This window comes from Salvelinus alpinus, chromosome 3, assembly GCF_045679555.1.
Source record: "Salvelinus alpinus chromosome 3, SLU_Salpinus.1, whole genome shotgun sequence".
Classification (NCBI taxonomy): Eukaryota; Metazoa; Chordata; class Actinopteri; order Salmoniformes; family Salmonidae; genus Salvelinus; species Salvelinus alpinus.
This window is the reverse complement of record NC_092088.1, coordinates 45,131,779-45,156,459: the sequence shown is the minus strand read 5'-3', so window position 1 is coordinate 45,156,459 and position 24,681 is coordinate 45,131,779. Positions and strand designations below refer to the sequence as shown.

Below are 24,681 nucleotides of genomic sequence, written 5' to 3'. Positions count from 1 at the left end.
AAAACTCTGACCGTCTTTCATCATGATAGGTGAAACCCTACAGTACATGGTTAACCCTGCACAGTTAAACATCTGACCACACTTTATCCTGATAGGTTCTAGGTTCACCCTACACAGTTAACGCTGGATGGTCAAACCCGTCCACGGTTTACACCCCGCTCCAGTCACAGGTTAACCCAGCTCGACCACAGCCTCTTTTGTGTCTCTTTCTTTAGAGCCGTAAAAGAGCCTTCCAGAGGGCAGCTCCCACTGCTGGATCACACTGTCACAATGCAAACTGGGAAATGGCGTGTATTGTTATTCGTAGGGGCAGACACTCAGGTCCCTTTGACTGGGGGACTCCGCCATTACAGGTAGTTGTGAACTGTCACCACTCGTTGAGATTAGGCTCAGTACACAAAGAGAAAACGGAGGCACAATGACTTCAAATAGGTTTCAAGGTTAACTCCCTTTCGAGTGGAAGAATAGGCAAGTCACAGACATGGGCACCTTGCGTATTGCGACTGGCTGTGTATTGGCACATTGTTTTTTTCCCCTCATAAATGAACAAAGTAAGATGTCCCCCTGCATTTGTGATTGAATGACAGAGTGCTGGGCTGGTTTTGTCATGGCCCCACAGAGTAATAATGTTGTGATCACACGACGTGAAGCAGCAAAGCAAGGCCGAGGTAATGATACATGATATGCATGCTGAAAACCTTTGTCTTATACATCAATGGTATTCTCTCAATGACAAAAAAAATAAACTGTAGTCATCGGCTATGAAAAGCCAACTGACATTTACTCCTGAGGTGCTGACCTGTTGCACCCTCGACAACCACTGTGATTATTATTTGACCCTGCTGGTCATCTATGAACATTTGAACATCTTGGCCATGTTCTGCTGTAATCTCCACCCGGCACAGCCAGAAGAGGACTGGCCACCACTCATAGCCTGGTTCCTCTCTAGGTTTCTTCCTAGGTTCTGGCCTTTCTAGGGAGTTTTTCCTAGCCACCGTGCTTCTACACATGCATTGCTTGCTGTTTGGGGTTTTAGGCTGGGTTTCTGTACAGCACTTTGTGACATCAGCTGATGTAAGAAGGGCTTTATAAATACATTTGATTGATTGATTGGTTTATTCAAGGAGAGCGATTGACAAGGAGAGTGGGCTGACCAAAGTATTACATTTGATCTTGGTTGTTTCTCTGTAAAAGTTCCAGAAGCTGTCATATTTGACGTTAGACTGGAAAGCGTACATGAGTGTGTCTGTGGCGCCCTCTAGTGCCCGGCTGTGCCTGGTGCCTCTGTGGCAGGGAGGCAGACTGACTTACTAAAGGAGCACTTGGGCAAGAGTAAAGACAGCAGACAACACTGAATTTTAATAGCGAGGTCAATAAACCATCAAATAAACCCACAAAAGCATCAGTAGATTAACCAACATTTAAGAAAAGAAAGCAGGGATTGAGATCGCTACATTTACCCAAACAATAGGCTTGTGCGGACAGCACAACTCCAGGAAAATAAACTCAACTGATATGTGAAGTTGTGTGAAGTCCAAGCTCATAGCATAAGCAATATTTACTAATAAGTACTCTTCATTTCATTCTCTACAATACTCTCTATAATAGCATTATTTCAGACTGTAGCAACTGACATAAAGCAGGACCTCTAACCTACGCTACAGACTCACGTTACAAGCAGCAGTCATGAGATGGGGCAGACAACAGACACTTAACAACACAGCTCACTGACATCAAAGCCAACAGGTGGAAACGCCCTGACTAATACACATCCGAAAATGAAAGGGGCCAATCAACATCTTAGGGCTTTAATGATCTCTAGGAATAAACATGTCAGAATGTCAGAACACCAGAGAAACCCACTCTGCTCTCTAAAAGCCTGAAACCAGCTCTGGATGCTTATTGGGGCCCACATTAGCATCAGCAGTGCTGTCTGTGGCCCTCGGGCAGGGCTGGATGATTAGCAAGTAAAACAATCTCACTGTGGCCCCGGAGAACACACCTCTGACTCTGGCCCCCGCCCTAGTATGTGTGTGTCTGTGCATGTCTGTGTGAGTGAGTGTGTGATGTATGAGAGAGTGTATGCATGTATGTGTGTCACAAGGTCGTGGTAAACAGGAGACTCAGGTTGTAAGACAGACTAAGTAGCAAATAAGTGCCACATTCAGCAGCTATCCGCTACCATGTTTACAAAAGGAACAGTAACAGCTCTGACACAATGAGAAGAGAGAAAGAGGGAGAGACAGAAATAAAAAAAGGGGGGGGAGAGAGAGAGAGAGAGAGAGAGAGAGAGAGAGAGAGAGAGAGAGAGAGAGAGAGAGAGAGAGAGAGAGAGAGAGAGAGAGAGAGAGAGAGAGAGAGAGAGAGAGAGAGATTTCCCTCAGATTACACAGATCCAGAAAGAATTTAAAAACAAACCAAATTTTGATAAACTCCCATATCAACTGGGTGAAATACCACAGTGTGCCATCACAGCAGCAAGATTTGTGACCTGTTGGCACAAGAAAGGGGCAACCAGTGAAGGACAAAAACCATTGTAAATACAGCCCATACTTATGTTTATTTATTTTGCCTTTTTTACTTGAACTATTTGCACATAATGTGACATTTGAAATGTCTTTATTCTTTTGGAACTTCTGTGAGTGTAATGTTTACTATTAATTTGTATTGTTTATTTCACTTTTGTTTATTATCTACTTCACTTGCTTTGGCAATGTTAACATATGTTTCCCATGCCAATAAAGTCCTTAAATTGAAATTGAATTGAGAGCGCGCGCGAGAGAGAGAGAGAGAGAGAGAGAGAGAGAGAGAGAGAGAGAGAGAGAGAGAGAGAGAGAGAGAGAGAGAGAGAGAGAGAGAGAGAGAGAGAGAGAGAGAGAGAGAGAGAGCAGCAGACAGAGAGAAACAGAGAGATGTAATGTATGTTTTATGGCTCCCTGGGTTCCTATTTTGTATTTATTACATTTACATTTACATTTAAGTCATTTAGCAGACGCTCTTATCCAGAGCGACTTACAAATTGGTGCATTCACCTTATGATATCCAGTGGAACAACCACTTTACAATAGTGCATCTAACTCTTTTAAGGGGGGGGGGTTAGAAGGATTACTTTATCCTATCCTAGGTATTCCTTAAAGAGGTGGGGTTTCAGGTGTCTCCGGAAGGTGGTGATTGACTCCGCTGACCTGGCGTCGTGAGGGAGTTTGTTCCACCATTGGGGTGCCAGAGCAGCGAACAGTTTTGACTGGGCTGAGCGGGAACTGTACTTCCTCAGAGGTAGGGAGGCAAGCAGGCCAGAGGTGGATGAACGCAGTGCCCTTGTTTGGGTGTAGGGCCTGATCAGAGCCTGAAGGTACGGAGGTGCCGTTCCCCTCACAGCTCCGTAGGCAAGCACCATGGTCTTGTAGCGGATGCGAGCTTCAACTGGAAGCCAGTGGAGAGAGCGGAGGAGCGGGGTGACGTGAGAGAACTTGGGAAAGTTGAACACCAGACGGGCTGCGGCGTTCTGGATGAGTTGTAGGGGTTTAATGGCACAGGCAGGGAGCCCAGCCAACAGCGAGTTGCAGTAATCCAGACGGGAGATGACAAGTGCCTGGATTAGGACCTGCGCCGCTTCCTGCGTGAGGCAGGGTCGTACTCTGCGAATGTTGTAGAGCATGAACCTACAGGAACGGGTCACCGCCTTGATGTTAGTTGAGAACGACAGGGTGTTGTCCAGGATCACGCCAAGGTTCTTAGCACTCTGGGAGGAGGACACAATGGAGTTGTCAACCGTGATGGCGAGATCATGGAACGGGCAGTCCTTCCCCGGGAGGAAGAGCAGCTCCGTCTTGCCGAGGTTCAGCTTGAGGTGGTGATCCGTCATCCACACTGATATGTCTGCCAGACATGCAGAGATGCGATTCACCACCTGGTTATCAGAGGGGGGAAAGGAGAAGATTAATTGTGTGTCGTCTGCATAGCAATGATAGGAGAGACCATGTGAGGATATGACAGAGCCAAGTGACTTGGTGTATAGCGAGAATAGGAGAGGGCCTAGAACAGAGCCCTGGGGGACACCAGTGGTGATAGCACGTGGTGCGGAGACAGATTCTCGCCACGCCACCTGGTAGGAGCGACCTGTCAGGTAGGACGCAATCCAAGCGTGGGCCGCGCCGGAGATGCCCAGCTCGGAGAGGGTGGAGAGGAGGATCTGATGGTTCACAGTATCAAAGGCAGCCGATAGGTCTAGAAGGATGAGAGCAGAGGAGAGAGAGTTAGCTTTAGCAGTGCGGAGCGCCTCCGTGACACAGAGAAGAGCAGTCTCAGTTGAATGACTAGTCTTGAAACCTGACTGATTTGGATCAAGAAGGTCATTCTGAGAGAGATAGCAGGAGAGCTGGCCAAGGACGGCACGTTCAAGAGTTTTGGAGAGAAAAGAAAGAAGGGATACTGGTCTGTAGTTGTTGACATCGGAGGGATCGAGTGTAGGTTTTTTCAGAAGGGGTGCAACTCTCGCTCTCTTGAAGACGGAAGGGACGTAGCCAGCGGTCAAGGATGAGTTGATGAGCGAGGTGAGGTAAGGGAGAAGGTCTCCGGAAATGGTCTGGAGAAGAGAGGAGGGGATAGGGTCAAGCGGGCAGGTTGTTGGGCGGCCGGCCATCACAAGACGCGAGATTTCATCTGGAGAGAGAGGGGAGAAAGAGGTCAAAGCACAGGGTAGGGCAGTGTGAGCAGAACCAGCGGTGTCGTTTGACTTAGCAAACGAGGATCGGATGTCGTCGACCTTCTTTTCAAAATGGTTGACGAAGTCATCAGCAGAGAGGGAGGAGGGGGAAGGAGGGGGAGGAAGATTCAGGAGGGAGGAGCCTGTCTCACGCAGGAAGCGGCGCAGGTCCTAATCCAGGCACTTGTCATCTCCCGTCTGGATTACTGCAACTCGCTGTTGGCTGGGCTCCCTGCCTGTGCCATTAAACCCCTACAACTCATCCAGAACGCCGCAGCCCGTCTGGTGTTCAACTTTCCCAAGTTCTCTCACGTCACCCCGCTCCTCCGCTCTCTCCACTGGCTTCCAGTTGAAGCTCGCATCCGCTACAAGACCATGGTGCTTGCCTACGGAGCTGTGAGGGGAACGGCACCTCCGTACCTTCAGGCTCTGATCAGGCCCTACACCCAAACAAGGGCACTGCGTTCATCCACCTCTGGCCTGCTCGCCTCCCTACCTCTGAGGAAGTACAGTTCCCGCTCAGCCCAGTCAAAACTGTTCGCTGCTCTGGCACCCCAATGGTGGAACAAACTCCCTCACGACGCCAGGTCAGCGGAGTCAATCACCACCTTCCGGAGACACCTGAAACCCCACCTCTTTAAGGAATACCTAGGATAGGATAAAGTAATCCTTCTAACCCCCCCCCCCCCCTTAAAAGAGTTAGATGCACTATTGTAAAGTGGTTGTTCCACTGGATATCATAAGGTGAATGCACCAATTTGTAAGTCGCTCTGGATAAGAGCGTCTGCTAAATGACTTAAATGTAATGTAAATGAGGAGAAGGTGGCAAAGAGCTTCCTAGGGTTAGAGGCAGATGCTTGGAATTTAGAATGGTAGAAATTGGCTTTAGCAGCAGAGACAGAAGAGGAGAATGTAGAGAGGAGGGAGTGAAAGGATGCCAGGTCCGCAGGGAGCCGAGTTTTCCTCCATTTCCGCTCGGCTGCCCGGAGCCCTGTTCTGTGAGCTCGCAATGAGTCGTCGAGCCACGGAGCAGGAGGGGAGGACCGAGCCGGCCTGGAGGATAGGGGACATAGAGAGTCAAAGGATGCAGAAAGGGAGGAGAGGAGGGTTGAGGAGGCAGAATCAGGAGATAGGTTGGAGAAGGTTTGAGCAGAGGGAAGAGATGATAGGATGGAAGAGGAGAGAGTAGCGGGGGAGAGAGAGCGAAGGTTGGGACGGCGCGATACCATCCGAGTAGGGGCAGTGTGGGAAGTGTTGGATGAGAGCGAGAGGGAAAAGGATACAAGGTAGTGGTCGGAGACTTGGAGGGGAGTTGCAATGAGATTAGTGGAAGAACAGCATCTAGTAAAGATAAGGTCAAGCGTATTGCCTGCCTTGTGAGTAGGGGGGGAAGGTGAGAGGGTGAGGTCAAAAGAGGAGAGGAGTGGAAAGAAGGAGGCAGAGAGGAATGAGTCAAAGGTAGACGTGGGGAGGTTAAAGTCACCCAGAACTGTGAGAGGTGAGCCATCCTCAGGAAAGGAACTTATCAGGGCGTCAAGCTCATTGATGAACTCACCAAGGGAACCTGGAGGGCGATAAATGATAAGGATGTTAAGCTTGAAAGGGCTGGTAACTGTGACAGCATGGAATTCAAAGGAGGCGATAGACAGATGGGTCAGGGGAGAAAGAGAGAATGTCCACTTGGGAGAGATGAGGATCCCAGTGCCACCACCCCGCTGACCAGAAGCTCTCGGGGTGTGCGAGAACACGTGGGCAGACGAGGAGAGAGCAGTAGGAGTAGCAGTGTTATCAGTGGTAATCCATGTTTCCGTCAGTGCCAAGAAGTCGAGGGACTGGAGGGAAGCATAGGCTGAGATGAACTCTGCCTTGTTGGCCGCAGATCGGCAGTTCCAGAGGCTGCCTGAGACCTGGAACTCCACGTGGGTCGTGCGCGCTGGGACCACCAGGTTAGAGTAGCAGCGGCCACGCGGTGTGAAGCGTTTGTATGGTCTGTGCAGAGAGGAGAGAACAGGGATAGACAGACACATAGTTGACAGGCTACAGAAGAGGCTACGCTAATGCAAAGGAGATTGGAATGACAAGTGGACTACACGTCTCGAATGTTCAGAAAGTTAAGCTTACGTTGCAAAAAATCTTATTGACTAAAATGATATAGTACTGCTGGCTGGTGAAATAGGCTAGCTAGCAGTGGCTGCGTTGTTGACTTTGTTTGAAAGTGTAGCTGGCTAGGTAACCTCTAACTGGCTAGGTAACCTCGACAATTACTCTAGACTACACAATTATCTTGGATACAAAGACGGCTATGTAGCCAGCTAAGATCAAACAAATCAAACTGTTGTACTTTGATATTTATGTAATTTGATATTTATGTAATTTATATTTATTATGCCAAAGCAGCAGCTACTCTTCCTGGGGTCCAGAAAAAATTAAAGCAGTTAATACAATTTTAAAAGCATTACAATACATTCACAGATTTCACAAAACACTGTATGCCCTCAGGCCCCTACTTCACCACTACCACATATCTACAGTACAAAATCCATGTGTACGTGTGTGTATAGTGCCTATGTTATCGTGTGTGGGTATGCATGTGTCTGTGCCCATGCTTGTGTTGCTTCACATTTCACACTGTTCCATAAGGTGTTTTTTTATCTGCCTTTTAAATTAAAATTTTACTGGTTGCATCAGTTACTTGATGTGGAATAGATTTCCATGTAGTCATGTCTCTATGTAGTACTGTGCACCTCCCATAGTCTGTTCAAACATAGTTCAAACAGACAGCTCGGTGCATTCATCATGTCAATACCTCTCATAAATACAAGTAGTGATGAAGTCAATCTCTCCTCCACGTTGAGCCAGTAGAGATTGACATGCATATTATTAGTATTAGCTCTCTGTGTACATCCAAGGGCCAGCCGTGCTGCCCTGTTCCAAGCCAATTGCAATTTTCCTAAGTCCTTTTTTTGTGGCACCTGACCACACGACTGAACAGTAGTCAAGGTGCGACAAAACTAGTGTAGGACTTGCCTTGTTGATAATGTTGGACATACTTCTCCCCATTTTAGCTACTAATATGTTTTGACCATGACAGTTTACAATCCAGGGTTACTCCAAGCAGTTTAGTCATCTCAACTTGCTCAATTTCCACATGATTTATTACAAGATTTAGTTGAGGTTCAGGGTTTAGTGAATGATTTTGTCCCAAATACAATGGTTTTAGTTTTAGAAATATTTAGGACTAACTTATTCTTTGCCACCCACTCTGAAACTAACTGCAACTATTTGTTAAATGTTGCAGTCATTTCAGTCGCTGTAATAGCTGATGTGTATAGTGTTTAGTCATCCGCATACGTACACACTCTGGCTTTACTCAAAGTCAGTGGCATGTCGTTAGTAAAAAATTTAAAAAGCAAGAGGCCTAAACAGCTACCCTGGGGATTTCCTGATTCTACCTGGATTATGTTTGAGAGGCTTCCATTAAAGAATAACCTCTGTGTTCTGTTATAGCAGAGGGTGTAAAGCCACGACACATACATGTTTCCAGCAGCAGACTATGATCGATAATGTCAAAAGCTGCACTGAAGTCTAACAAGACAGCCCCCACAATCATTTTATCACCAATTTCTCTCAGCCAATCATCAGTCATTTGTGTAAGTGCTGTGCTTGTTGAGTGCCCTTCCCTATAAGCGTGCTGAAAGTCTGTTGTCAAATTGTTTACTGTGAAATAGCATTGTATCTGGTCAAACAACATTTCTTCCAGACGTTTACTAAGGGTTGAAAACAGGCTGATTGGTCGGCTATTTCAGCCAGTAAAGGGGGCTTTACTTTAGCTTCCCTCCAGGCCTAAGGGCACACACTTTCTAGTAGGCTTAAATTGAAGAAGTGGCAAATGCCTTTCCTACAGAGAGTGAGGCCGTCCAAAGTGGGTGTTGTGGACAGAGCTAATGGGGGACTGATTGGACACAGAACAGACAACATTAGATGTAAGGTGTTGGAGTTAATGGGACAAACTGTTACATTGGGGATGGGGTGTAAATGGGCTAGATAGATAGTGATGAGAGAGTGAGAATGGTGAATAATATTACTTATAATTACCCTGTAAACTACACCTACCGGTACAGTATGGAGCTTGTTTAGCAAACAAAAATGTGTCCAAAGTGATCTGTAAAATTGTCCTTAGAAAGCAGTTTTGGGGGTGGGGGTGCCGCGATTTTTCTGCCAACGGGGGGAAGCAGACCGCGCTGAAGACATCTATATCCATCCGCTAATACAGGACTAGTAAAGGCCCAGTGCACTACTTTAGTGACAAAAATGTAAACTAAATGTATTTCAGTGATTACCAGCATACCACAAACTGAAATATTACATTTACATAAGTATTCAGACCCTTAACTCAGTACTTTGTTGAAGCACCTTTGGCAGTGATTTCAGCCTCGGGTCTTCTTGGGTATGACGCTACAAGCTTGGCACACCTGTATTTGGGGAGTTTCTCCCACTCTGCAGATCCTCCCAAGCTCTGTCAGGTTGGATGGGGAGCGTCGCTGCACAGCTATTTTCAGGTCTCTCCAGAGATGTTTGATCGGGTTCAAGTCCGGTCTTGTCTGTGTGCTAAGGGTTGTTCTCCTGTTGGAAGGTGAACCTTCGCTTCTGGAGCAGGATTTCATCAAGGATCACTCTATACTTTGCTCCGTTCATCTTTCCCTCGATCCTGACTAGTCTCCCAGTCCCTGCTGCTGAAAAACTTTCCCACAGCATGATGCTGCCACCACCATGCTTCACATTAGGGATGGTGCCCGGTTTCCTCCAGACGTGATGCTTTGCATTCAGGCCAAAGAGTTCAATCTTGGTTTCATCAGACCAGAGAATCTTGTTTCTCATGGTCTGAGAGTCCTTTAGGTGCCTTTTGACAAACTAGAAGCAGGCTGTCATGTGTCTTTTACTGAGGAGTGGCTTCCATCTGGCCACTCTTCCATAAAAGGCCTGATTGGTGGAGTGCTGCATAAATGGTTGTCCTTCTGGAAGGTTCTCCCATCTCCACAGAGATACTCTGGAGCTCTGTCAGACTGACCATTGGGTTATTGGTCACCTCCCTGACCAAGGCCCTTCTCCCCCGTTTGCTCAGTTTGGCCAGGCAGCCAGCTCCAGGAAGAGTCTTGGTGGTTCCAAAATTCTTCCATTTAATAAATATCATAGTAAAAAATATTTGTTTATTAAAGTAGTGCGCTGGGCCTTTACTAGTATTAACAGACAGATATAGCCGTCTGTAGTGCGGGATTATTATTTTTTACAGCATTTCTGCTTTGGCAATAAGGTTGTTGTATAATTAAGAACAGTATCTTGTAGGATTCAATAGTCGGAATTGTAAGAGTTGTTGCCCTGTCCCTTTCTCTGCAAGTCTAATGGAATCCAGAAAGAACAAAACCATGTCCTCAAACATTTACATCAAAAGGTGCAAAGTTATGGGCAAAGACACGGAACATCCATATCAAATTACATGTGCATTCGGGAAAGCATTCAGACCCCTTGACTTTTTCAAAATTTTGTTACGTTACAGCCTTATCCTAAAATTGATAAAAAATTGTTTTCCCCTCATCAATCTATACAAAATACCCCATAATGACAAAGCAAAAACTGTTTTTTTGATTATTTTGCAAATGTATTAAAAACAGAAATTTCTTGTTTACAAGTATTCAGACCCTTTGCTATGAGACTCGAAATTAAGCTCAGGTGCATCCTTTTTCCATTGTTCATCCTTGAGATGTTTCTACAACTTGATTGGAGTCCACCTGTGGTAAATTCAATTGATTGGACATGATTTGGAAATGCACACACCTGTCTATATAAGGTCCCACAGTTGACAGTGCATGTCAGAACAAAAACCAAGCCATGAGATAGAAGGAATTGTCTATAGACCTCTGAGACAGGATTGTATCGAGGCACAAATCTGGGGAAGGGTACCAAAAGATTACTGCAGCATTGAAGGTCCCTAAGAACACAGTGGCTGCTGCAGCAACCTCAGCACCCGTGCTTCCCGCGGCTATGCCTAGGACCCTGCTCCATTTCCACCTCTCCTCCTTTAACATGTCAATTCAATTCAAGGGGCTCTATTGGCATGGAAAACATATGTTTACATTGCAAAAGCAAGTGAAATGGATAAATAAAAGTGAAATAAACAATAAAAAGTGAACGGTAAATACTACACTCACACAAGTTCCAAAATAATAGAGACATTTCAAATGTCATATTATGTCTATACATAGCGTTGTAACGATTGGCAAATAGTTACAATAAATAAACATAGATATGGGTTGTATTTAAATGGTGTTTGTTCTTCACTGGTTGCCCTTTTCTTGTGGAAACAGATCACACATCTTGCTCCTGTGATTGCACACTGTGGTATTTCACCCAAAAGATATGGGAGTTTATCGAAATTGGATTTGATTTAGAATTCTTTGTGGGTCTGTTAAATCTGAGGGAAATATGTGTCTCTAATATGGTCATACATTTGGCAGGAGGTTAGGGAGTGCAGCTCAGTTTCCATATCATTTTGTGGGCAGTGTGCACATAGCCTGTCTTCTCTGGAGAACCAGGTCTGCCTACGGCGACCTTTCTCAAAAGGAAGGCTATGCCCACTGAGTCTGTACATAGTCAAAGCTTTCCTTCATTTTGGGTCAGTCACAGTTGTCAGGTATTCTGCCACTGAGTACTGTCTGTTTAGGGCCAAATAGCATTCTAGTTTGCTCTGTTTTTTTGTTAATTACTCTACACATTGGAAATAATTATCTTTTTGTTTTCTCATGATTTGGTTGGGTCTAATTGTGTTGCTGTCCTGGGGCTCTGTTTGTGAACAGAGCCCCAGGACCAGCTTGCTTAGGGGACTTCTCCAGGTTCATCTCTCTGTAGATGATGGCTTTGTTATGGAAGGTTTGGTAATCACTTCCTTTTAAGTGGTTGTAGAATTGAACGTCTTTTTTTCTGGATTTTGATCATTAGTGGGTATCGGCCTAATTCTGCTCTGCATGCATTTTTTTCTGTTTTACGTTGTGTACAGAGGATATTTTTGCAGAATTCTACATGCAGTCTCAATTTGGTGTTTGTCCCATTTTGTGAGATTGGTGAGCTGACCCCAGACCTCACAATCCATAAAAGTGCAATGGGGTCTATAACAGATTTTTTGCCAGATCCTAATTTGTATGTCAAATTTTATGTTCCTTTTGATGGCAAAGAAGGCCCTTCTTGCCTTGTCTCTCAGATCGTTCACAGCTTTGTGGAAGTTACCTGTGGCGCTGATGTTTAGGCTGAGGTATGTATAGTTTTTGTGTACTCTAGGGCAACGGTGTGTAGATGGAATTTGTATGTGTGTGTCACGACTTCTGCCAAAGTCGGCTCCTCTCCTTGTTCGGGCGACGTTCGGCGATCGACGTCACCTGCTTTCTAGCCATCGCCGCTCCATTTTTCATATGTCCATTTGTTTTGTCTTGTTTCATACACACCTGGTTTTCATTCCCCAATCAATCTACATGTATTTAGTCCTCTGTTCCCCATCATGTCTTTGTGTGTAATTGTTCATTGTTAATGGTGTATGTTCACGCGCGATACTTTTATAGTTTGGTGGTCCTGGTAACTGGACCTTTTTTGGAACACCATTATTTTTGTCTCACTGAGATTTACTGTTAGGGCCCAGGTCTGACAGAATCTGTGCAGAAGATCTAGGTGCTGCTGTCTCTCTCTATCCACGTAGTCACCTCTCCTCCTTCCACCTCACTCTCTTTCCCTCCACCTAGTTACCTCTCCTCCTTCCTCTCTTAATTGGAGCCAGCGAGAGCGGCCTAAATCGAATTAGCAGAGCTGTGTGGGGGACTCATCAATCTTTTTTTATTACGCCATGACAGGGCTGGCCATGGAGCGCCCCTTCCATTTGTCACCGGCCTCATTCACTGATAACGGGCATTTGTCACTGTGTTGCCTGCACGTTAATGCCATCAGCGGCCGTGACAGTAGCGCGTCAAGGGAGTCACGGCGACACACACATCCGTCAGCGGCAGGCTTCCACGGCCACAGGGACACACTGCAATAAGGCTTCCCACAGAGCTTGTGATGACAGTGCTGCTGCTATTAATTACACTGCTGCAGAGAGAGAGAGAGAGAGAGCTGTGTTTGTGTGTGTGTACTGTAGTGTGTTTGTATCCAAGACAAATGTGCTTGTGTTTGAGTGAGCTTTTGCAGTAGAAGTGAGAAAGTACATATGAACATGTAGTGATGTCGGGAAGAATATAGTACTGTTGTGTATTAGTTTTAGGGTAGACTACAGCCCTACCACAGCCACAGTGTACTGTAGACGACAGCCCTACAGAACTATAACGTCGCTTCTCTTTCTGGCCACTGGGTGTCAGAGTTGGGAGTCTGCCCTGTCAGCTGAGACACAGTAGAATCCTCTACTGCTAATTAGACAGAGGTTGTTGCCCCTGAACATCCTGTGGGGAGACAGGAACTCCATCATGTGTTGTATCACAGTGAAATAGTTCACCCTGTCTGGGGGATTCACTTTGTAAATGAAAAGGCACAAGTCCACCGGTTACAGAGCCAAGCATGAGTCAGTCAGTGGGGGCTAACCGCTGTCTCTTTTTGCCTTGCTAGAGAGCTGTCTAGGAGGCAGAGACATGTGCAGTACATCTGCGGAGCTTGCCAGTGAAGTTTAGTATGATGCACAAGAGCACTAGAAACAATACTTGTGGTAACACATCCCAAACAACCCCAAACCCCAAAAGTAAATTCCCAAAACCCATACATCAAGTTCTGTGTTTGATTCCAATGGCTAAAACAAATGTTAACGTCTCTCCTGGATTTCACTGACCAAAGTATTTTATTTATAATTTACATCAGGGATGGGCAACTTTGATGGGGGTGGGGGCCACAAAAACTCATCGTGAGGGACTGCAGTGGCTCGTGGGTCTGCATACCCACATCCATACCCACACATGCGTTCAGAGCCGGCCATAGCCTTTCGGGGACTCTAAGCAACATTTTGTCGGGGGCAATTTTTTGGATGCAGTTCTACACATTTTGCTATTGGGTGGAGAGAAAAATGATCAGTTTTACAGCTAATTTCCTGTACTTGTCTACATTTTGCCATGACTTATGATGTCTGAGAGTGACTTACAAAATCAATTGGTCTGTAATTCGACCATGATTACTACAAGTTTAGATAGCTGACGAGACTAACTTACCAATCAAATTGATTTTTTAGCTTACATGGGTTTATTGAGTGACTGTCAGTGACTGACATAACAAGAGAAAAACTGATGATGCACAAATTTCGACCTTGCACCTTGTGTATTCTACTATTCTAACTCTCAACAGTAAGTTGAGACCCTGACTGACTTCCGTAAAACAGTTTTTTGGGGGAAACTGACCCGCGGGCCTACAAAAGTTGCCCATCCCTGATTTACGTCATAAAGCTTAGCATATTATTAATTTGATAGAATATTTGATTCAAATACAGTAATATATTAGAAAATAACACTGGCTTTCGAGAAAACCGTACTGTATGTATTAAACACATCTAGCTACACCATGTTCAGCTACAGATCTGGCAGTTCAGATATCCACTACCCACTTACTGCTGCAGCCTTTGCAATGACTGCAAAATAATAGGCACTGGTTTGAAATAGTAATGTAAAAGACAAAAATAAAGCATGCCCGTGTTGCTGAATAATCGCCAATCCCAATTTAATCTGAAAGCAAGACTTCAAAATAGTTAGCACATACAGTACGTTGTTGTGCATGAACAGCACAAACTCTCTTGAATGATTTGACATACAGTGTCTTTATGAAATAATTAAAAGGGGCATTTTGTAAACTGAGGCCGCCTAATGAAACTAGGCGAATTGCAACAACACCGAATTCAAACAACTCTCCTCCCTCCTCTGCATCACTTCCCCCGCAACGTTGGTGGATACTCGGTCGAGTATTTTACTTTCGATTTGGTCCACCAGCTTCAAAACAGCTGACAATACCATATTTTTCATTAAAAATAGATTTGGCAGTGATTTAGATGGTACACTGATTTTCTACATTGTTTGTTTTGTCACATAAACTGAAATTAGGCAAACATTGTCACATATAATTTTTGTATTTATTTTTTATTTAACCTTTATTTAACTAGGCAAGTCAGTTAAGAACAAATTCTTATTTACAATGATGGCCTACCCCTAACCCGGACGACGCTGGGCCAATTGTGCGCCGCCCTATGAGACTCCCAATCACGGCCGGCTGTGATACAGCCTTGAATCGAACCAGGGTGTCTGTAGTGACACCAGGTAGCAGTAGGACCCAGCGGACATCTGACACCAGGGAGGGATGGGCTAGATTAGAATGTTCATAGTGCTTTCGCCCTGATTTATGTTTTTTGAGAGTAAGCAATTTAGGACAACCTAAACGAACCTACTGTCCTGATGAGCAAAGGCATTGGCCATACTGGGTGAGGGTAGACACCATGCTAGATAAGACGCCATGTTGAGTCTGGACCGAGGACATGCTGGGTGGGGGGCCAAAGCCATGTCAAGTAGAGCTTGCCTGGTGCAATGGAATCAATGGGATAGTCTCAAAAGTGCAAACCCTACCAGCCCATCTGGCATTCCAGGTAGGCTCAAGCAAACGCTCAGGCTCAAGCAAACTATTTAAACCCAGGTCTGGATGGCGTCTGAGCAATTGTTTGACATTGTAATGGAGGTAATAAGCAACCTTAGCTGAGACCTGAAGACTTGCATTAGCTCCACAAACTAATGCCCTGCCTTTATCTCAGCAGGCTAACACAATCTTGATTTTCTTTACAAAAAAAAATGTGCGCTAAAATGTAAAGGGACTTGTATTTAGAAAGACTCTTTATGAATTCTGTCGAATAAATGTGTTTTGAATGTTGTATGAATGATACTGCAACATTCATAAGGGTGTAATGACTGGTTTCATAAAGGTGTTATGAGTGCTTTATGTATACCCCCTTCATATAAAGTGTTACCGGAAGTGGACTGTCTAATAACGTTTGGTCACAAGTGATGACTATGCAACGCCTTGTGTCACTACGCCGCTAATGACCCTATGAATGAACATGAGTCAAGGCAGCATTATTTGTGCATAATTATTTGTGCCTGATTATTGTGGGTGGCGGAGGAATAACACTTTCGACTGATGAGGAGTTAGGCAAAGGATTCATTATTCATCTTTATTTGCTCTTGAGCGGCAGCATACATCATGTTTCTGACCAATGAGGCGCGAGGAGGCTTAATTATTGACAGGATCCCAAACAGAATGAGCCAATCCACTAAGGACCAAAGGGGGGTGTAGGCGGGACTGTACCTACATACATCACAGGCTGCATACATCTCTCTACAGAACACTCACTCGTTTGTCTCTTTTACATGGGATGTAAATATCATCATCACACAGGCAGATAATTGGGAGATTAGAGCAAGGCCATTGGCTGCATTTACAACCGCTCAACTTTGACCTCCAGGGGGCGCCATTTCCTTACACAGCAGAAAAGTGCACCGTGGGTCGGACACCAGCAAATCGGGTAAGCCACCCGCCCCGGTGTCTCCCTGTATGAAGCCTAGATATGTGTGTGTGTGTGTGCGTGCGTGCGTGCGTGCGTGCGTGCGTGCGTGCGTGCGTGCGTGCGTGCGTGCGTGCGTGTGTGTTCTCGGCTCAAATGGAAACTTAAAGTAAGATAAAGTATGTAGAAGAACGCAGCTCAACTTGCCTAATGCAGAAACCAGCGATGACACTGATCACACATCCAACACTGACATAACGCATGAACGGTAAGTGAACCTGTACGCATAGTGAAGTAGAAGAAATAAGTTGCCATGACCTCACTGAGTCAGTATATTCCATGAGATTTCTATCATAGATGGCCACTCTTTAATCTCTACCCAGTACAGCCAGATAAAGACTAGCCACCCCTCAGAGCCTGGTTCCTCTCTAGGTTTCTTCCTAGGTTCCTGCCTTCCAGGGAGTTTCCCCTAGACACTGTGCTTCTGCCTCTGCATTGCTTGCTCTTTGGGGTTTTGGGCTGGGTATCTGTAAAGCCCTTTGTTAAAACTGCTGATGTAAAAATGGCTTTATGATATAAATGGGATTGATTAATCAAATATTATAAAGCACTCTGTCGTATCGCAAGGAGGAAATTAATATAGTAAATACACGAATGCAGTGCCCCCCCCCCACCACACACACACACGTAAAAATGAGGGCGAGAGTGATCCAAGCACAGCAGAATCCCATGACTAGAAACTCCCCAATGAGGAAAGGCCTTCTGCCCAGATTCTCTATTGTAAAACACTAGAACGAGAGAGAGAGAAACACGAGATACTGCACAAAGAGACGGAAAGCAACAACACTTTAATAACAGAACCGTTAAGAGAGAAAACTATGACAGCGCAAACTAACAACCGATCTCATGACTCCTCCATAGACTCACGCCAGTGAGGTCAGCGATGATCTCGACAGCTCCTGTACCCACTGTAGTGTACTGGATCACTGGGGCTGGGATGCCCGCGTTCTCAAAGATGTTGTTGGTATAGAACCAGAGCTGCAAGAGAGACAGACACATTTGGGCTTGAGTGGCATGGGCACAGGTGGCACAGCATGGGCACAGCATGGGCACAGCGTAACAGTGGACAACCACTCACATTCAATTTCAATTCAATTTGGGGCTGTGGGGGAGGTTGACTCTAGACACGGGGGGTAATCAGCAGGAGGAACAGACGGAGATAGTGAGAAACCAACACACACAGGTATACACTCCCATTAAACACACAAATACACTCCTCTATCCTGTTGCGCTCACAGAACAGTGACAAGGCCTGCCACTTGTCACCTCCACTTAACTTACAGCTCACCTCTGGTATCTGTCTGATACCATCATCATCATCACCACCACCATCTTCATCCTCACTCCCTGTGTTTCAAATAGATTGCCAAAGCTAATTAGCTGCTAAAAATGCATTGCAGAGATGAGGCTTCTAATGAGTTCATCTCTGATGGGTAAAATGTGCACTTGTTGGCCACAGTCCCCTGGTAATGACTTGAATAATGAATGCATCTTAGTAGCATAATTCAGGAAGGGATTAGCTAATCAAATCGCTGTTAAATGATGACTGGTAGTTTTGGGCTTTTACAACATGATCACGAGGCTTCTAAAAGATGAGGCAATATTTGGTCTGCCTTTCAACTGAGCCTCTTGGTGTAGTGGGCCCGACTGTGGTGGGTGAGGAGTATGGGTGAGGTGTATGGGTGAGAGAGGGAAGAAGGTACGAGTGGGAGGAGCTCGGGAGCTCGGGAGAAGAGCGTGAGAGAGGGATAAGAGGAAGAGAGGGAGAGTGTAGGAGAGAGAGGGTGAGAGAGCGAGGGAAGGACATGCAAATGAGAGAGTCTGAGGAGGGTGTAAATGATGGGTGAAAGCGGTTGAGGTAGAGAAAGGGCAAGGAGTGCTAACAAAGAGGACAAAGAGTAACAGAAAGGGCTATAGGGGTGAGGGAAGGAGAGGAGAGGAGCACTATAGCAAACAGCTGAGTAGTCTGACAGTGTCGATGCCGGAGAGCTGCATGCCAATGTTGAGGAACACATCAATGAGCAAATGCGATCGCACAGACGGATCCAGTATCAGGCACCATACCGACACAGTCTCCACCGACAACAGAGAGCGCTCCTCCTCCTGCATCTCCTCAATCTGGGGCGGCAGGTAGCCTAGTGGTTAGAGCGTTGGACTAGTAACTGAAAGGTTGCAAGATTGAATCCCCGAGCTGACAAGGTAAAAATCTGTCCTTCTGCCCCTGAACAACGCAGTTAACCCACTGTTCCTAGGCCTTCATTGAAAATAAGAATTTGTTCTTAACTGACTCGCCTAGTTAAATAAAGGTAAAAAAAAATGTAAAAACTTCCAACTGGATGTTTCACTTGGTCCGGTACCATTTCAATGCTGATGTAGGAAATAAAACAGGAAGTTACAACACTGACCCAAGGAAAATGAATATTACTTGAACTTTGTTATTCACAGTTGACTAAAGAGTTTGGCACATGACTAGAACAACAAGATTGACACAGGAAATGAACACAGCCATGAGGTTACACTATTCACACTATTCAGACACTAAGGATGTGACCTTGTCCCAATGGAGTCAAGCATTCTGACCTGTAATGGTGGCGTAGACATTGTGCTTCTCCAACAACATGTAGTGGGGCTCTCCGGAAACCATGGCAACAGCATCAGCTGGATGAAGGTGGGTACCACCACCAGCGAGAGGAACAGGGTCCAGGGCTCCTCCTGTAACCATGACAACAGGTGTCACTAACATATCGTCCACATGTAGCCCAAAATATGCGATACGTAAACCATTGAAAACAATTTCACCATTCAATGTCAATGACACTGCAGATGAACACATATACCTGACTAAACATATGGTTCTCTAAGCATATGAACGCCACGTTTAAAGTTTAATGTTTTTCCTGGAAATGGTTTTTGGCGTGCCTTTCCCAGAAGTTCGTGTAGACCCAGGATCTGGGCCGAGAAGACCCCAGCACAGATGAAGATGCTGGGCACAAGCCCGAGGAAAACCACACAAGTTCTTAGCAGCTATCTCCCCCCCAGGTACATGGGCACCACACTCAGAGAGATAGCTACACAATACAACACAACATTGATAACGGGGATGTTTTTTCCCCAGTCTGAAATCAAGAAAACAGACAGCAGTGAGCAAACACTCACCTTCTTTTCATTGCAACATCCGTAACTTTATCCAGATACTGTGCAACATTTATATGTGTAGATTTCTGACTGATTGAACCTTGACCCTTATCCTAATCTTAACTCAAACTCTCCCCCCTGAACATTACCCCTCTCATTGAGTGGACACACTGGTTTGTTTGTAACGGAGTGGATCCCCGTGACGAAGCGGCCAAAGATGACCATCTCTGGAGAGCTACAGATCCTTCTGAAGCCCATGAGTGATCCAGTGATGAACACCAACACCGTCGAGTTCACCACCATGCCTTTCCTACATACACCTGCACACACGCACAAACACACACAAGTTATGGTTGGCCGTCCACCATTAAAACGCTTAGATTATCAGAGCCAGCTAATTAATGTACCAAACCCCAAACTGTTGTATTTATGCATTTGCACAAGCGGTTCATAAAAGCACACGGACCAGATGCAATAGCAGGCGTACATATATTCGTTTTATGACAGAGTAGTAAAGTCTCCCCCTAATATACAGTCAAGGAGGACGTGTAGAGTTCCGATCACCCATAAAACTCTGCTGGGAGATGAACTTGATGAGCTCATACCTGTGCTCGTAAATTGTTCTCTTTCATTAGCATACAAATGTCCAGTGAGATCGTTTGAATGCTTCAGATAAATGAGATCTAAGCCAGCACTGAATACAAAACAAATATTTAGAGCTGGGCAGAGGGGACAGAGAGCGCACTGACTGCCCTCCAAAGGGTATAGGGGACAGGTAGTGTGCAGTGCAGAGGGGACAGAGCGAGTGTACCGCAATCTTCCATCTAAGCTGTGCATGTGCATAGGTGCGCAGCTACACCTGGACTGCTGAGCAGAAGAAATATCAGCCCCTGCGAAGTTCACTCAACTTTCTAGAGTTTCCCCTGTTAGTTAAAACCTCTACAGGATCGGTGTGTCCCCAACGGGATGGTTAAGCTAAGGTAGGCTAATGTGATTAACTCATGTTGTATGTAAGTAACATGAACATTTCCCAGGACATAGACATATCTGATATGGGCAGAAAGCTTAAATTCTTGTTAATCTAACTGCACTGTCCATTTTACAGTAGCTATTAAGGTGAAAGAACACCCTGCTCTTGTTTGAGGAGAGTGCACATTTCTGAACTTGAAAATGTATTAATAAACCATTTAGGCACATTTGGGCAACCAACATTTGAATAGATATGAAATGGTTCATTGGATCAGTCTAAAACTTTGCACATACACTGCTGCCATTTAATGGCCAAAATCTAAATTGTGCCGGGGCTGGAATAATACATTATGGCCTTTCTCTTGCATTTCAAACGCATGTTTTTTTATGATATATTCTCCTACATTAATTTCACATTTACACAAATTTCAAAGGTGTTTCCTTTCAAATGGTAACAAGAATATGCATATCCTTGCTTCAGGTCCTGAGCTACAGGCAGTTAGATTTGGGTATGTCATTTTAGGCGAAAATTTAAGAAAAGGGTTGGATCCTTAATTAACACTATCAATGATTCCCTTTACTGTGGGAATTGTGATCGAATCAACGCAATATTAACCACTTTCAATGCAACATAACAAAACAAACTATGCAAACTTAGTATGCAAAACTAACTATGCAAGATATTTTGTTGTAGGCAGAGCGCATCGGAGTAGGATTCTATTGGATTGACAGGCGATACTCTACACAGACCGTACTCTACACAGACCGGCGCCATAACCAATCAGAGCTGCAGTAGGCCTATACGCAAATAGACAATTGCCACAACACAACAACATTTTAAGTAACCTCCTTGTCTGAACAACAAGTGGATAAACAGGTTAATGTCAAGCTCTGCATGTTTTTTTTAAAGTCTCATGGAATGTCGGCCTACATTGAACACCACACATTGGCTCCTACTGTAGGCTGTGAACACCACACATTGGCTGCTACTGTAGGCTGAATGATAGAACAGCTATTTCCATGTTAAAATGTTATGGGATGCATTTTCTCCATTGTTTTTTATGGTAGGCCACTCTGGTAGGACTACATGATGATCAAATAGCCACAGTAGCCTACTTGGTCACTTAAAACTGTAACTTAAAGCCTCCAGAGTGGCGCAGCGGACTATGGCACTGCATCGCTAGAGGCGTCACTACAGACCCGGGTTCGATCCCAGGCTGTGTCGCAGCCGGACGCGACCGGGAGACCCTTGAGGTGGCGCACAATTGGCCCAGCGTCGTCCGGGTTAGGGGAGGGTTCGGCCGGCCGGGATGTCCTTGTCCCATCGTGCTCTAGCGACTCCTTGTGGCGGACCGGCGCATGTACGCTGACTTTTGATGCCAGCTGTACGGTGTTTCCTCCGACACATTGGTTAAGCGAGCTGTGTGTCAAGAAGCAGTGCGGTTTGGCGGGGGTCGTGTTTTGGAGGAAGCATGGCTCTCGACCTTCGCCTCTCCCGAGTCTGTACGGGAGTTGCAGTGATGGGACAAGACTGTAACTACCAATTAGATATCACGAAAAAGGGGTAAAAAGTACACACACAAAAAAATAAACAAAAAAAAACCAATGTAACTTAAAGCGGGTACAGGCTGTGTTCACAGTAAACACGAGTCGGAAGTTGCACAGAAATTCGCTCAGTGCCGGAAAAAAATAGAGGGAACATTGGTAGCTTGTACAAAGAGTTACAACTCTAAAGGGCACAGGGTAAGTAAACACTATGCACTCTGAAAGGCAGACAGGACGGACATTGTGTACTCTGAAGGGCAGAGGAGACCAAGGGAGCCGGGGCAGAGTCATCTCTAGGGTCAGAGGGCAGAAGGTCACTCAGGGGTGATAGATGGAGGCACAATCTAATGCCCTCAGTGGTGTGTGTATATGTGAGTAGCTCAGAGTGCCAGGCAGGGTGCCATTGCCCAGAGCTCCAGATGCTGCAGTGTGTCTCTGAGGCTGTTCATGTCAACTGGCCAACAGACACCCTGCAGCCGCAGAGTCTGGAGGGCTCAGCCATTGACCAAAACCAAATCAAAGGTCTTCAAAGGACAGGACTTTCCAAATCTAGTCATGCCTTCCCTTTCATTGGGTCCCTTCTAACAACATGCATTACACATACAAAGATGTGACTGCAGATGTACACCGTCTCGAATGGGGAGCAGAGGTGACCAGCATGGTGACCAGCATGCACACCATGAGGGATCCCAGTAGACCCCCAATGGCAAAGATAGACACGGTGAGAGAGAACATGGGGGTCAGAGCCCCCCCATCCAGCCTTGGTGCCATGACGACTCAACTGACATCCTATTGTAGAAGTCTAATGTGCTGAGGGATAGAGAGAAACAGAGAGAAAGACAGAGAGAAAGAAAGAAAGAGGGGGATGGAAAGAGTATTACTATAATAGTATTACTACGGTTAATCACCATGTTGATTTTTCATTGATTTCATTTGTTCTTGTGCTCTTGCTTTGGCAGTGTAAGTAAGATACCGATCATGCCAATATAGCTAATTGAGTAGAATTAAATTGAGAGGAGAAAATAAATGTTGTCACATAACCATCATCTGACAAATTCAATCCATCTCGATCTGGCCAATCAGAGCCTACGGTGGGGAATGCAGAATCACAGCCAAACTGGAAGTCCTTGTCATGAGGCCCATGCTGCTCCTCTCTCCTTGGCATTTTCGGGTCACAGACCAGGACTAATTCAATTCCACTTGCATTGTTCACTCGCACTGTCAGCTAGCTCCATTGTGTCTGTGGATTGTGTGTGTGTGTGTGTGTGTGTGTGCGTGCGTGCGTGCGTGTGTGTGACCTTTGTTCTGACAGTAACTTGACCTTAGTGTGTTTCAACCATAGAAACAGAAAAATGTTGGTCATGCTCTAAATATATGAAAAAACAAATGGTGACATTTTTATTATTCAGTCTACTTCCTTCAATCAGTCAATATGATATATAAAGACCTTTTTACATCAGTAGATGTCAAAGTGCTTATACAGAAACCCAGCCCAAAACTCCCAACAGCAAGCAATAAAGATGTAGAAGCACAGTTTCTAGGAAAAACTCCCTAGAAAGGCCGGAACCCGGGAAGAAACCTAGAGAGGAACCAGGCTCGGAGGGGTGGCCAGTCCTCTTCTGGCCATGCTGGGTGGAGATTTTAAGAGTATATTGCTATTAAGGCCAGATCATTCTTCAAGATGTTCAAACGTTCGTAGATGACCATCAGGATCCAATAATAATCACAATGGTTCCATAGCTGCAGCCAGAACAGAAGAAACTGGATCATGACCAGGTGGACTAGGGACGGGGACATCCAGGAGTCATCAGGCCAGGTAATCCTGAGGCATGGTCATTGGGCTCATGTCCTCCAGGAGGGGAGAGAGAGAGATGGAGAATTAGGGGGCGCATACTTAAGTTCACACAGGACACCAGATAAGACAGACTGGGGGGGGGGGCACTGTCACCCCGTCTGATGATACCCCTACCCATATCCAACCAGGCAGGATATAACCCCACACCACTAAAGGGATATTAACAGACTTAACTTACTACCCTGAGACGAGGCAGAGTATAACCCACAAAGATCTCCTCCACCTCACGAGCCCGAGGGGGCGCAAACCGGACAGGAAGATCACGTCGGTGACTCAACCCACTCAAGTCGAGAATAGCGAGAATAAAAAGCCTGGCACAACGTTAAGCACCCCTCCTAGGGACGGCATGGAAGAGCACTAGTAAGCCAGTTACTCAGCCCCCGTAATAGGGTCAGAGGCAGAGAATCCCAGTGGAGAGAGGGGAGCCGGCCAGGCATAGATAGCAAGGGTGCTTCATCGCTCCAGTACCTTGTCGTTCACATTCGCACCCGTGGGCCAGACTACACTCAATCATAGGACCTACTAAAGAAATGAGTCTTCAGTAAAGACTTAAAGGTCGAGGCCGCGTCTGCATCTCTCACACGGATAGGCAGACCATTCCATAAAAATGTAGCTCTATATGAGAAGCCCTGCCTCCAGCTGTTTGCTTAGAAATTCTAGGGACAATCAGGAGACCTGCATCTTGTGATCGTAGCAGACGTGTAGGTATGTACGGCAGGACCAAATCGGAAAGAGAGCTAGGAGCAAGTGCATATAATGCTTTGTAGCTTTGCAGTAAAACCTTGAAGTCAGCCCGAGTCCTAGTCAAAGTTTCTAGTAGCCGTATTTAGCACTAACTGAAGTTTATTTAGTGCTTTATCC

General features: G+C 45.6%; 1 pseudogene; it reads right to left on the bottom strand.

Moving 5' to 3' along the window:
• The window catches only part of LOC139569812 (solute carrier family 2, facilitated glucose transporter member 9-like), a 31,362-nt pseudogene extending 8,626 nt beyond the window's left edge, over nt 1–22,736 (bottom strand).
• Nucleotides 22,737–24,681: the final 1,945 nt, after the last annotated feature.